This window comes from Lagenorhynchus albirostris, chromosome 4 (assembly GCF_949774975.1).
Source record: "Lagenorhynchus albirostris chromosome 4, mLagAlb1.1, whole genome shotgun sequence".
Taxonomy (NCBI): domain Eukaryota; kingdom Metazoa; phylum Chordata; class Mammalia; order Artiodactyla; family Delphinidae; genus Lagenorhynchus; species Lagenorhynchus albirostris.
The window spans coordinates 47,270,425-47,283,530 of NC_083098.1; the positions used below are offsets into that span (position 1 = coordinate 47,270,425).

Genomic DNA, 13,106 nt, shown 5'->3' on the forward strand with positions numbered 1-13,106 from the left:
TGGATTGCTTTTGTTAATGACCTGAAAGAGAACTACATAGAATAAAACACAGAATATTTAAAACACAGATACAAATAAAAAATAGAAATAGAGAAAATATGAATTCATTCCCTCTTTCTTTCATACACACACACCGTGTTAACAACTTACCAAAACCCTGGTTCTTCTCTCTTGATAACCCTGGTATGATGATGATGCCAACAACGACAACAGCTATATGGTGCCTACAGTGCCCACGTGGTTGGGCGAGCGACGAGATGTGTGGCACTGAGGCCTCAGGCTGAATTGAACCTTTGACAGAACATCAGAAGGATCATCGCAGTGGGAGGAACCGGGTTCTGACTGCAAATTGTTGACGCTTTGGTGGAGGCTTAATAACAGTCAGGACCTGCTGTAGAAAAGTGTTTCTTTTTCTTTGCAACATCAAACAAGTCTTGCAGTAGCTCTGGTAAGGTGTTGTTAGCCCTCGGGCTTATTTCCGGGTTGTATTTGAGAATCAGTTCCTTCAACAGGTGGAGCTGTTGAAAAATCTGCCACAAGTTTTTCAAACATCCAAGCCAACGAACACTGCTTTTGAAAAAGCTACTTCATCATCACTCTGGCCCTGAGCGATAAGTTCTGCGCGCTGCCAAGGCCCCGCCCCCCACCATCTGGAGCACGAGGTGGATCCTGGCACTGCTTCCCTTCACACTCCGAACACTCCACACAGACGCTCACTCTATTCCTGCAAGCGCTAGACCATCACTTACAAAAGAAAGACGTTCCAAATTGTAAACGCCAGGCGGTAACATCTTGGATCCCAAAATATTTGCAAAAACATGTACAACGTGAACAAGGCCAAAGGACACTGCGCATGTTTACACACTTCCAGCGCCTTTTAGTGGTGGCATTCTCTAGCTCCTGACAAATCTGCAGGCTTTATTGATGCAGTAGGCTGAATTACAGCCCACCAAACCTCCCACGTCCCGATCTCTGGAACCTGTGAAAATGTTACTTTGTGGAAAACAGCTCTAGCAAGTGTCATTAAGGATCGGAGGTGGAAAGTATCACGAGTTACCCAAGTGGCCTTACAGAAAAAAAAAAAAGAAAGGCCTATTTAAGAGATGTCAGGAGGAGCAAAACGCTAACCCGTTGACTTCAAAACAAAAGGGTCTACGGCAAATAATTCATAAAAGCGATATAAAAAACGTTCCCGTTAACTATAACCCGACCATAGCCGCGATCTTACTTTTCTTCTTGTCAAAGTTTTGAATGCTACCGGTTCATTCCTGTTTCAAGAAAGAAGGCATAGCTACCTAGAATAACACATAACTCCGAAATAAAAGTAAACCTGCTAAAAAAAAAAAAAAAGGCGATGTTACGAAAGCATTTGACACGCACTTAGAGCTCACTTTCCTTGCTAAATAACACATATCAGGGAAAAGTACGAACACAGTTCCTTTACACCACAGACTGTACAAGCAAACTTCCAATACTTGGGAGAATTGCAAGGATGACCTCCAAAGACGAAAACTAAAACTCGCGCTAAAAAAATACAACTGCAGGATCCCTATACTTCTTCTTTCCAGTAAGCGTGAGATCGTTCCATGGCCGGGCACCTCACCCTCAAATTCAAATAACTCTAAAGATAAGATCACTCTTCTCATGCAGTCTATAGACCCCCTTACTTCTAGAATAAAGTTTCTAAGCTAATATTACCAGCAGCAATATTTTGATATCTAGATATTGCCAAAAATCTTAGAAAAAATATGTGTAGCTTAAGCATGACCAGCAGTCACTGCGCTCATCTACATATTCCAAACCCCTTTTGTGATCTCATTTAGCGCGTCCTTTTCCTAGCATTGTTAGTGGTGCAGTTCCAATAAAACTTAAAGGTAAAGACACTCTACAAATTTAAAGATAAACAACATAAATTAGCTGCTTCCTTCAAGGGCTTGGGGCAAATGACGTCGCTGTGATATCTGGCGGTTCAGCAAGATATGTGATATCTGGCGGTTCTGTACACGTAACTAAAAGAGCTAGTCTGAAAAGATGAAATTTGGCACACGTTTGAAAATCCAGTCCTTGTATTGATGAAAATATGTTGTCAGTTTAAAGCTTCAAGCACAAGGACAAAACATGCTTTCTTTCAAATATGCGGCAAATGATTGCCCTTAACCTGAAAGGTCAGTTGCACAAACACTCATTCTAACTTTGAATTGAGCAAACTAGGGAGAAAGCTCGTGCAGCGCCCCCTCCCACACACACGTATGTGGAGAAGTCGCGGGAGTCTGCACAGCCGGAGAGATCACACTCCGCCAGTGGAAACCAGCTTCGTGATCAGAGTGTCTCCCCTTCCAAGCAAGAATAAATGGTTTCCATGTATCCTTAAACCCTCCTGTCTTCAACTCTACAAGCACAGGGTCCTCCATTCCCCTTTTCACCCGGCCTTTGAAATCCAGAACAAGACTGCTGGAAAATCCATCCTGCAGGAAACTCCCGAGCCCTCCTAGACTCATATTAGACTTCAAAAAGAGCAAATCCTGTCTCAGGCAATGGTTAGTAATTCACATTTCCACGTCCACATAATAAATGTTATCAATCTCCCCAATCCTCTCCTTCCTTCTTCACTGTGAATTAGAATTGGAGTTTCCAAGTTTACCTGTTCTTCAGTTGTCTCTCTTGGGATTACACTGGAACCAGGACTCTTCTGGTATTCTACCTTGGCCAAAATAAATGAGTCAGAGTTTTATATCTTTAAAACAGGAAGAAAAAAATGCTGTTTCAAAAAATCTTTAAAGGTGGACCAGAATAACTGAGAATACAGAGGTGCCTGAGGTGGAGAGAGACACAAATGTTGGGGCAAGAGGAGGGGACTCTGATGTGAGCTGCAATCTGACCTTTAGACAGTCTACGCAGTGTGATTTTTTCCAGACTATCTCCCCCAAAGAAAAAAGTATTATGTAATATAGACATACATATTACACATATATACATCTACATAGATATAATCTATAAGCATAATATCTACATTCTGTTTTGTGACATAAAATTTAAGATACCTGGAAATCTGGTTGGGAAGCACTCATGTAAGGGAAAAAAGTGATGTCTATACACTAGACTACTGTTACCATCAAACAAATCTTAAATCTGAAATGCCATTTTTGGATTTGTGACTAGTAGTGCTTTCTTAAACAAATAACAGAGCTGTGAAAGAGCCCATAGTCTTACAAGGTTAGTTTCAATATTTCACAAGAAATTCACTGATACTGGCCTAGGAATCAAAATATTTATCTAAGACAGTCTGCCTCAGGGCAAGAAGGTCCTCCTCTTATAGCTTAAGCAGGGTAAGAAAAGCATTAGTGCTATAATCCTCACAGAAACCCTGCAGACGTGAATATCCTTTGAGGAGAGCCACAATGTGATTAGAAAAATATAAGGAAATATACGTGCGTGATAAATACTAATATGTTAGCAGAGAGAAAGCGGAGAAGCTTCTTTCTTAGTCATTTTACAAAGGTTGAAAACCTCTTGGCAAAACCAAAGTAGACATAATAATCTCGAAGATAAACCTCATTTATGAAAAATGCAAAACTCTTAACTAAATCTATAAAATCTTTATGAACTGAAGCTAGTAGGGTATTAAAAGAACATATACAATAACTAAATAGGTTTCCCACCAGGAGTATAGAACTGAAGTACATGTAAGTATACTGTACATGTGTGCAGGATACAAATTTGCTCTCTAGAAAGCTCTCTTGGAGGAACTTCCCTTGCAGGATGTGGATGTGTACACTTTCTGGTACATTTCTATTTGCCCACCAAGCATAACATGGGAGCAAAGGCCAGCACAGGAGAAGACATGATGTAACTTAGGTTCACTTAATTAGAATTTGACGTGTGCCTTGTCGTTTTCTCTGACAACAGTGGTAGTTTTTATCTGGAAAAAAAATAAAACACACAAAATATTTCAAATGTTACTTGTCTACAGGATTTGGTTCTCTTTCTTTGAGGGGTTCTCTGGTGGTCAGGAATTCACGGTCCGTGTACTGTACTGGCCTCACCCAGCTTCTGAAGTGCATGATCCCCTCCAGCCTTGGTATAATTATGTATGATCAAGGGCGTGTGGTTGGCTTCAAAGCCAGGGGTAAGCAATTCTCTCAAAAACAAATCCTGAAAACAGACTGTCACTCCCCATCTGACATCATCTTTCGTAAGGCCTCCCATCTAGAAAACACACAAAGCCACGGGCGTTTTGTGGGGTTAAGAGAATGTCTGGCGGGTTTTGCTCTCTGGTAGAGCTTCCTGCCTGTCTTAGAAGGCTCCAGCGGCAGCAGATGAGTCTTGAGGGGTCTGGAGGGAAATGCCTGTGCTCTGATTTATTGATTTATGGATTCAGGGCTTAGCGACCTTCACGCATCAGCTAGAGCAGGAGCTATTTCTGGCGGATATGGCAACATGAAATTGTCACTGGAGTAGAGTGGAATGTTTGTATCCTGGGGGCGGGCAACAAGACCCACAGGGGTAGGAAAAGATTTTAGAACTTTTTAATTTTTAAATTCATACTTTTAAACTTATTTTTTAGTGAGTTCTATAATGTACATAATAAATATGCAGTAGAACATGCTTAAAACGGGTAAATAATTATGATATATATACATACACATATATATATGGTGCACACTCAAAATTGTTTACTGATGAAGCCACGGTGGTAGAAGTCTGTTAGGTGAGCGAGCCTGTTGATTTGCCTGCAAGGTTTCCAATTCCTTCTTCCCTGTGGTCTCCCCCAGCAGATTTGCTGAAGGGAAAAGGCAGATACAGAATCTGCAAAGTCTGTGGCTGGGAAAGATTTTCCCGTACGTTTCTTTGTTGTTCAAACTTGAAATGATAAGACTGTAGTCATTAAATATGTTTTCTCCTTTGCTAAACCTCTAGAGGAGTGAGTAGTTTAAGAGAAGAGATGAAGGAAACAAAACAGCCCCATACCTACAAGATGTTTTAAAAATTAGCATCTCTTGGATAAAAGGGTCATTTTACTCAGATTGTTTACTATAGCTTTCCTAACGTCATTCCAGCAAGCTTTTAAGAAAATTCAACTGACCAGGTAATTTAAACATGTACTGGTTATTAAAACTTGTTTTGTAGCATTGTTGGGAAGATCAAATAGAGAGCACAGTGCTTTGGCTGTAATGAGAGCTTAGTGAGGATTAGTTTTGTTATTTCTGTTTTATTATTATTATTTAAAAATTTTAAATTATTATGACATAGCTCCCCGCTTGGCCTTTCTTGAGGTGGTTCTCTAGATTTCTGGATGTTATTTGGGACCCTGGGAAATTTATTCTCTCTGACCCTTTTTCCAGGCAGGCCTGGTTTCACATCCCATTGTCCCTGACCAAACATGGGTGCTTAATTCTCCGCTGATATGGCGCATTCTTACTGAGCAGTTCTCTTATATGTGGCCAGACTGGTCAGGTTGCTTTTCCTTCGTAAGGAGCCAGTGGAACTGGCAGGACTGACAAGCCTTTAATATAAAAGGTAATAACTTTCATCTCTTTATCCCTGCCACCTTGCACAGTGCTCAATAAATGTTTATTGGGTTGAACTGAATATTAGGAGAGGCAGTGAATTCAGTCAAAGGAATGACTCTCTAAAGGTGGAATATCAGACGATATCACAGGGAGGGAAAGAGAGGTCATCTTTGGGAGTTAATATTCCTTAGACAATACTACAGAGTATCAGCGTAATCTGGGAATGGCCCACTATGGGGAGTGCTGGTCAGGTGCGTGTCAGAGGAAGACCCTAGATTCATGGGAAAATAAAAGTAGACAGTATCATTGTATATGACAGGGAGGTGACTTCCAGGTACAGAGGTACCCCAACACCTGGAACTGTACCACATATATACAGAACCAAGGGGCCTGAAGAGCAAGTCTTGGGAGCAGTACAGCGGGCCTGTGTCTTAGCTTGGGCTCCTATAATACAATACCATAGACTGGGTGGATTAAGCAGCAGAAATGTATTTCTTACAGTTCTGGAGGCTGGGCATGGTCAGGTGCCAGCACGGTCAGGTTCTGGTGAGGGTTCTCTTCTTAGCTTGCAGACAGTCACCTTCTTGTGGTATCTTCACACGGCAGAGAGACAGAGTATGGGAGCAAGCAATCTCTCTGCTCTCTTCTTTTAAGGACACTCATCTTATCATTAGGATCTCAGCCTCATGACTTCATCGAAACCTAATTATCTCCCGAAGACGCACCCGTAAATATCATCATACCTGGGGAGGGGGGTAGGGCTTCAACATATGAATTTGAGGGGGACTCAATTCAGTCCATAGCAGCCTAAGTAGTTGGGTTGGAATCCCGATCTTCATTTCATAGCCAGGGCTTTGGGCAAATTATTCAACCTCACTTTGCCTCAGTTTCCTCATCCATAAGATAGAAATAGAAATACAAGTCCCTGCCTCAGGGTGCTGTTGTGAGGCATGAACAAATACAGTGAAAGAACCTGGACCAGTGTCTGCAGCATGGCAACTGTGGGTTATTTTTGTTATTAGCTATCATTATCCAGGGAGGTGAGGGCAAACGAAAACCCTTAATTAGGTGAAAGCTGAGCTTTGCACTTGAACCCAACCAGAACACCCACCTTAGCTAGGTCAACATTTACCAGCGGCCTTGGGAGTTGGCAGCAAATGACCTGGAACCAGCCTACGTGCCGTCACGGGTCTGCCCTGACACACCTAGTCTCCTGTGCAGAGCATCAGGCTTCCTTTCCCACCAACTGGGCCTACCTTGTACTTCCCGTTCTCTCTCAACTGCCACCTTGTCTTAGCATTTCTCTGTGTCTGTCATTGTCTCACTTCTCAGGGGAAATCTTTAAGGGTTCTCGGCTGCCATTCTCTGGTGGCCAAAGAGCCCTATTCCCTCCTCAGGGTGCCTTCCTAGGACTAGCTGCTGCCAAAGGGCTGCCACTCATGCTGGTTCTTCCTCTCCTTGGATGCCCAGAGCAGACGTCAGCAGGGCAGCCACCAGAACAGGAGATGCTTGGGGGAGAGACCCACAACCATGGCAGGAAGTCCAGACAGTACTGCAGTCTTTTTAAGTTCCCAGATTCCATTTAGCTTTGTTCTCCTTCCTTCTTCCAGACCTATCAGACCCAACACCCCCTTTTACACACAAATATTTTGTAATTCTCAGGTGAGTCTCCAGTAATGAAATGCATAGATAAAACCATCTACCTGTATACTTACCTCCAAAGAACTAATATAATGCTCTAACTGTGCTATAAAGCAGAACTAAAGAGGGTGATTTATAGATATTTCAATATGTAGATGCTCAGGCATGACACTGTTAGAAGACAGTGTTTGTCAGCTCCTTGGTTTCCAGACAGACCCCCATGAATACAACATGCACAAATGCAAGTGGTGGGCCATTGGTGATTTGATTTTCCAAAATGGTGGACAGTTCCTGGAAAATTCCAAATAAAGTTCAATTTTGCCTGGATCTACCTGAGAACCACTGCTCTAGGCTGCTTTGAGAAAAGCTCTGCATAAAAGGTAAAATTTCACGCATGCCCATTTCCCTGTCCAACTCCAAAGGGTCAAGTAAGAAACAGAGGCCTGGGGATCAGAAAGAATCAACTGGAGTCAAGACAGACATTCAAACCCTGCTGTACCACCTCCTTTGATGTGACCTTGGGGCAGTTATTAACCTTTCTAACCTTGGCTTCCTCATCTACAAAATATGCATATAAAATACCCACCTGATGCAGTTACTGCAAGGATTAAATGAAATCATGTGTGAAAAGCACACTACACAGGACCTGGAATATAGAAAGCTCTCAGTAAAGGCTTTTAGAGTGACAAGTAGGCAGGAAATAGCGCAGGGAAGGAAAAAAATCTCTTTTTCCTCTTCCCATCTTAGGTTCTTCAACTGGGGCCTTGTAAGCTGGCAAAGACAGATTAACAAGAGAAAAACGGAAGTTTATTAACATGTGCATCACGCATGTACACAAGGGAGCACCCAGCGATGAGTAACCCAAAGGGGGTTAGAACTTGGGCTCATAGCCTATCTTAGGCTAAAACAAAGGAAAGGGGTGTGGGAGACCAGTCATGGGAAGGTGACCAGAGAAATCACAGTAACAGGGGCAGTTTAGGAAGGCTTGTTACGCAGGTTCAAGTCATGCCTTCTCCATTGGTAAGAGTTGTTAAGAGCCCTCCTCTTCCTGGTACCAGAGAGGGAGACATCGTTCACAAGTGGAAATCTTTACAAAAGGAAAACTTATCCCCTGTTTTTAGAACTTTTCCTGCATCTACTGGGTCTCAGTGGCCTTAAGCTCGAAATAACTCAGATGCCAAAGAGGCATAATTTGGGGTGGCATATTCTGCTGCCCTTCAATAGTCAACAAATATTCACATCAGAGCTCTTCAGATGCTTCCTGCCTCCAAAGGTGTGACTTGCAGCATCTCCCCGACACCAGGAACTAAGCCCAGGAGAAAGACAAGTCCAGCTGGGGAGCTGTCCCCTGTTTTCTTTGCCCTCGGGGAACCAGGCTCACTGATTCACAGAGCTCGGTGGGTCTCCAGTGGCTCCTGGAGAAGCCTACAGGGTCACCCACCATTCTATGGAGCAGGATCCCTGGAAAATACCTCAAGGGCCTCTGTGGCTGAAGAATATTGACCACCTACCATGGGGTTGGGGTGATACTGGTCAAGAAGCAGCCAGGATCTTGGTGGTGTCACATGCTTAACCAGAGCCAGATTTTCTAGGACACATACGACCGTCAGGTACTTCTGCTTTAGGTATTTCTTGCTCTTGAAATGTCCATCTTCTGACCTAGACAGCTGTGCGAGGCACTGTTCAGGTCAAACTCACCCTGAGTTGCATCCGGTTTATGGATCCTCTCAGCAAATATTTAATGAGTAATCACTGTGAGCAAGGGATGAAGCAGTAAGCAGTGCAGGCAGAAATCCACTCTTTTTATTTGATCTCTTAAATAGACTATGAATTCTTCTCTATTTGTGCTCAGCTCAGAGCATGATGGTAATAATAAAAGATAAAAACATATAGAGGGCCGCCATGTTCCATGCACTATTTCAAGTGCTTCATAAGTGCATATTCTCATTCAAATTTCATAATCACCCTTGAAACAGCTTTTATTTATTTATTTACTTTCAATTTATTTATTTTATTTTTGGCTGCATCGAGTCTTCACTGCTGTGCGCGGGCTTTCTCCAGTTGTGGCGAGCGTGGGCTACTCTTCGTTGCGGTGCGTGGGCTTTTCCTTGTGGTGGCTTCTCTTGTTTCACAGCAGGGGCTCTAGGTGCGTGGGCTTCAGTAGTTGTGGTACGCAGGCTCAGTAGTTGTGGCTCACGTGCTCTAGAGCGCAGGCTCAGTAGTTGTGGTGCATGGGCTTAGCTGCTCCGCAGCATGTGGGATCTTCCCGGACCAGGCCTCGACCCCGTGTCCCCTGCATTGGCAGGCGGATTCTTAACCACTGTGCTATCAAGGAAGCGTGAAATAGCTTTTAATATTATCTCCATTTTATAGATGAGGAAAATGAGGCATGAAGAGGTTAAATAATTTGCCCCAGGTCACACAGCTAGCAAGTGTCAAAGTCAGTATTTCAAGTCCCACCTGCTCCAGCACCTCTGTGCTCTACTTCCCATGGTACACAGTGGGTGTTTAATAAATAAAGGTTGAATGATCAAGACATCATCTATGTATACGCACGCACATGTTTATTTATAGAAATAAAAAAGTTTCACTTGTGCTTTCAGCACCTCAGCATGGCGCAGCGTGTGAGTCTTCTGGTCTTTCTCCATGGAGTTCCCACATCTCAGATGGTGAGTAGTCACTGGTGTGTTCCCACTTCTTCCCCTTCCAGGGTATCTAGATTTACCTATAGGAACACAAAGGCACATGACATCTAGGTTTCCTATACTCTGGAGATAAGACAGATTATGTCAAATTTTTTTTCCCCATTCTTATACCCTTTTATATCCATTCCCTCTTTCAAGAAAGGATCTAAATTCATTTATGCTAAAATGAAGGTGACTAAGGGTAACTTAGGAATCAATACATGTTCAGAAGCAATGTTTAAGTTACTGACTCCAAGGCAGGGAGAGAGAGAGAGACTAAATTGGATAAGGGGAAGGTCCTTCTGCTCAAGAATAACTCCACAACACATTCTACCTAAAAAAATATTTAAGTTTAGGTTTTTGTTTGAAGATGCAGAGAAGAGCCCATGGGTACAGAGGGAGATGGAAAAGGAGAACAACAGAGATCTGACTCAGAGTCTCCAGTGTGCTGCTTATTTCGTCTGAAATATTTTTTCCTTCCACCCCTCACCCAGAGCGGCCCTGCTCCTCCCTCAATATCTCTTAACTGCTAGTCATCCCTGGGAGTGTAGTTTAAACAGCACTTCCCTGACCCTCCCTCCTCCCCCACACCAGTCAAGTCAGATCATCACAGACACACTCGCATTCCCTGCACTTCTTTGAAGCACTTTATTTTTTCTTTAATATTTATTTACTTACTTATTTGGTTGCCCCAGGTCTTAGTTGCGGCAGGCAGTCTCCTTAGTTGTGGCATGTGAACTCTTGGTTGTGGCATGCACGTGGGATCTAGTTCCCTGACCAGGGATTGAACCCAGGCTCCCTGCATTGGGAACGCAGAGTCTTAACTCACTGCGCCACCAGGGGAGTCCCTATAATAATGTTTTTAATATTTACAAAGTCAGAACATTAATATCACCTTCAGCATCTTAAACACGCTTATTTTGGTTTTGTTTTCTAATCGATTCTCTCTCATCAGCCATGTATAAAATGATTTTTCCTTTTCTAGCATTTTGTGGAACATTTTCAAAGTTTTCAATTTATACTGCTAGAGAGTGCCCCATTTTCCAGCTCTTCTAATTACATGGATGGATATGACCAAATTGTCTGGTAGTATGGTCTAAAAATATACAGAATTGATTTTCCAAGTCATATTTGCCAATGCCAGATGCATTAGGCCTTTATGTTATTTTAAGATACTTTTAAAAACATTGAAATACATCTTCTGACAATCTTCACAATTAAATAAACCACTAGATACTTTTACAAGATGGTAATAGGCAGTAGGTGAGCATCAAGGACACTTATGAGGTCAAAGTATTTTGAGATACAAATCCAATTTTTATAGGCAAGAATTTTTTCTTGGGATTCATCCGACTTTGTATATTTTTGGTTATGGCCTGCATTTGGTCAAAAACACCTATAATGTTCTTAAGATAAAGATCTATTTTGCAAAGTATCTGTGATGGTAGTTAGCAGAGCTGTTTGGAGACTGGATTTCAGATTCATTGTAGCTTTGCCCCTTTGCCTGAGATCAGTGGTTAAAATGGACTTCTGACACACGGTCATAGCAGGGTTCAGATATTGGCGGTATTATCTTTGGAACTGTAATTTTTGTAGTTCTTACGTGTATTTCCTAGGGCTGCTGCAACAAATTAGCACAAACCTGGTGACTTAAAACGATAGAAGTTTATTCTCAGAGTCTAGAAGTCAGAAGTCACGGTGTCAGCAGGGCCATGTGTTCTCCAAAGGCTTTCAGGGAGAATCCTTCCTTGCCTCCTCCAGCTTCTATTGGCTCTTGAAGTTCCTTGGCTGGTGGCAGCATAATTCCAGTCTTTGCCTCCATCCTCGCAAGGCCTTCTCCCCTGTTTCTCTGTGTCTTAAAACTCTCTTATTGGGTTAAATCCAGGATGAACTCATCTGGAGACCCTCAATTATATCTGCAAAGGCCCTATTTCCAAAGAAGGTGACAGTCACAGTACTGAGGGTTAGAACTGGTACAGGTCTTTCTAGGGAACACGGTTTGACCTGCCACACCTACCAAAGTCCATTTAGGGCATGTCATGTATCACACCCACCCTTCTCATCTATCACAATGTGCTCCTTCAGAGGACCCGGTGGCAGGTCAGAGGTGGGCCAAGCCATGAGCTCAACATGATACCTCTTCGAAGACTGGAACATTATTATAGGGACTTCCCTGGTGGTGCGGTGAGTTAAGACTCTGCGCTCCCAATGCAGGGAGCCTGGGTTCAATCCCTGGTCAGGGAACTAGATCCCACTAGTTTCCTGGAAGATTTTTTTTTTTTTGAGAAAAATTTAACTGGTGATTTAAAACATGTTAGTAGTATACTAAGCATATTGTGGCATAGAGTTCAAAGTTCACGTAAATATTTAAGATGAAATGGGAGACTCCAGCATATATTTCAGTAGGCAATGGCTTTCCTACTAGGCCTCTAGAGGAACAGCATCCACTCTTTTGCTGGTGGGGTACCTCACAGTGAAAGTTTGGGCTTTGTCATCACAGTCCCCATTATTCACGAGCAACCTAGAAGTCTGTAACATATAACTTGTCATTTTGTGGAAACTTGAATTGTGTGCTGCTATTGACTGATTTATGGGAACAAATGACTAACCTAGCAAGTCAGTCTGGCTGGTCACCCCGCATAGGCATCTAGACTCGGCAATATTGTCCCTGGTTCTCACCCGTTCTGTGGGAGATAGAGTAACATACAGGGTCATGTGTGAATTTTAGAATTTGTACAAGTGATTTATTCAACATATATTTCTTGACCCATGGTATGGGGATACAAGAATGATTCCCCCAAAAAGAAAGAATTCTTGTTCTTTCCAAAAAGGTAGATAGATAGATAGATAGAGATATATGTCTACTATATATCTAGAATTAATGGGAACTATGAGCATACATACCATCGCTGCCCATCTGGCTTAATCAGGATGGACATTGCTAATTGATCTTGGCGCTCTTTCCTGCTGAGTCCATGTTTTAGTCTGCTTGGGCTGCTGTACAAAATATCAGACTGGGTGATTCAAACAATAAGAACTGATTTCCCCCAGTTCTGGAGGCTGGGAAGTCCAAGATCAAGGTGCCGGCCAATCCATTCCTGGTGAAGCCTCTCTTTTTGATTTGCAGACAACCATCTTGTATCCGCACGTGGCAGAGAGAGAGGAAGCAAGCTCTCTGGTGTCTTGTCTTATAAAAGCACCAAGCCCAGTCATGAGACCCCACCTCCAAACTATCACATTGGGAATTAGGGTTTCAGTATATGAATTGTAG

At 42.7% G+C, this 13,106-nt stretch overlaps 1 long non-coding RNA gene across 1 annotated transcript; it reads right to left on the reverse strand.

Moving 5' to 3' along the window:
- Positions 1–9,712: 9,712 nt before the first annotated feature.
- Positions 9,713–12,569, reverse strand: LOC132519781 (uncharacterized). Its single transcript, XR_009540293.1, has 3 exons — positions 11,478–12,569; positions 10,514–10,683; positions 9,713–9,876 (listed from the first exon to the last, which is right to left on the reverse strand). It is a non-coding gene; the product is annotated as an uncharacterized LOC132519781 (long non-coding RNA).
- Between the last annotated feature and the right edge of the window lie 537 nt (positions 12,570–13,106).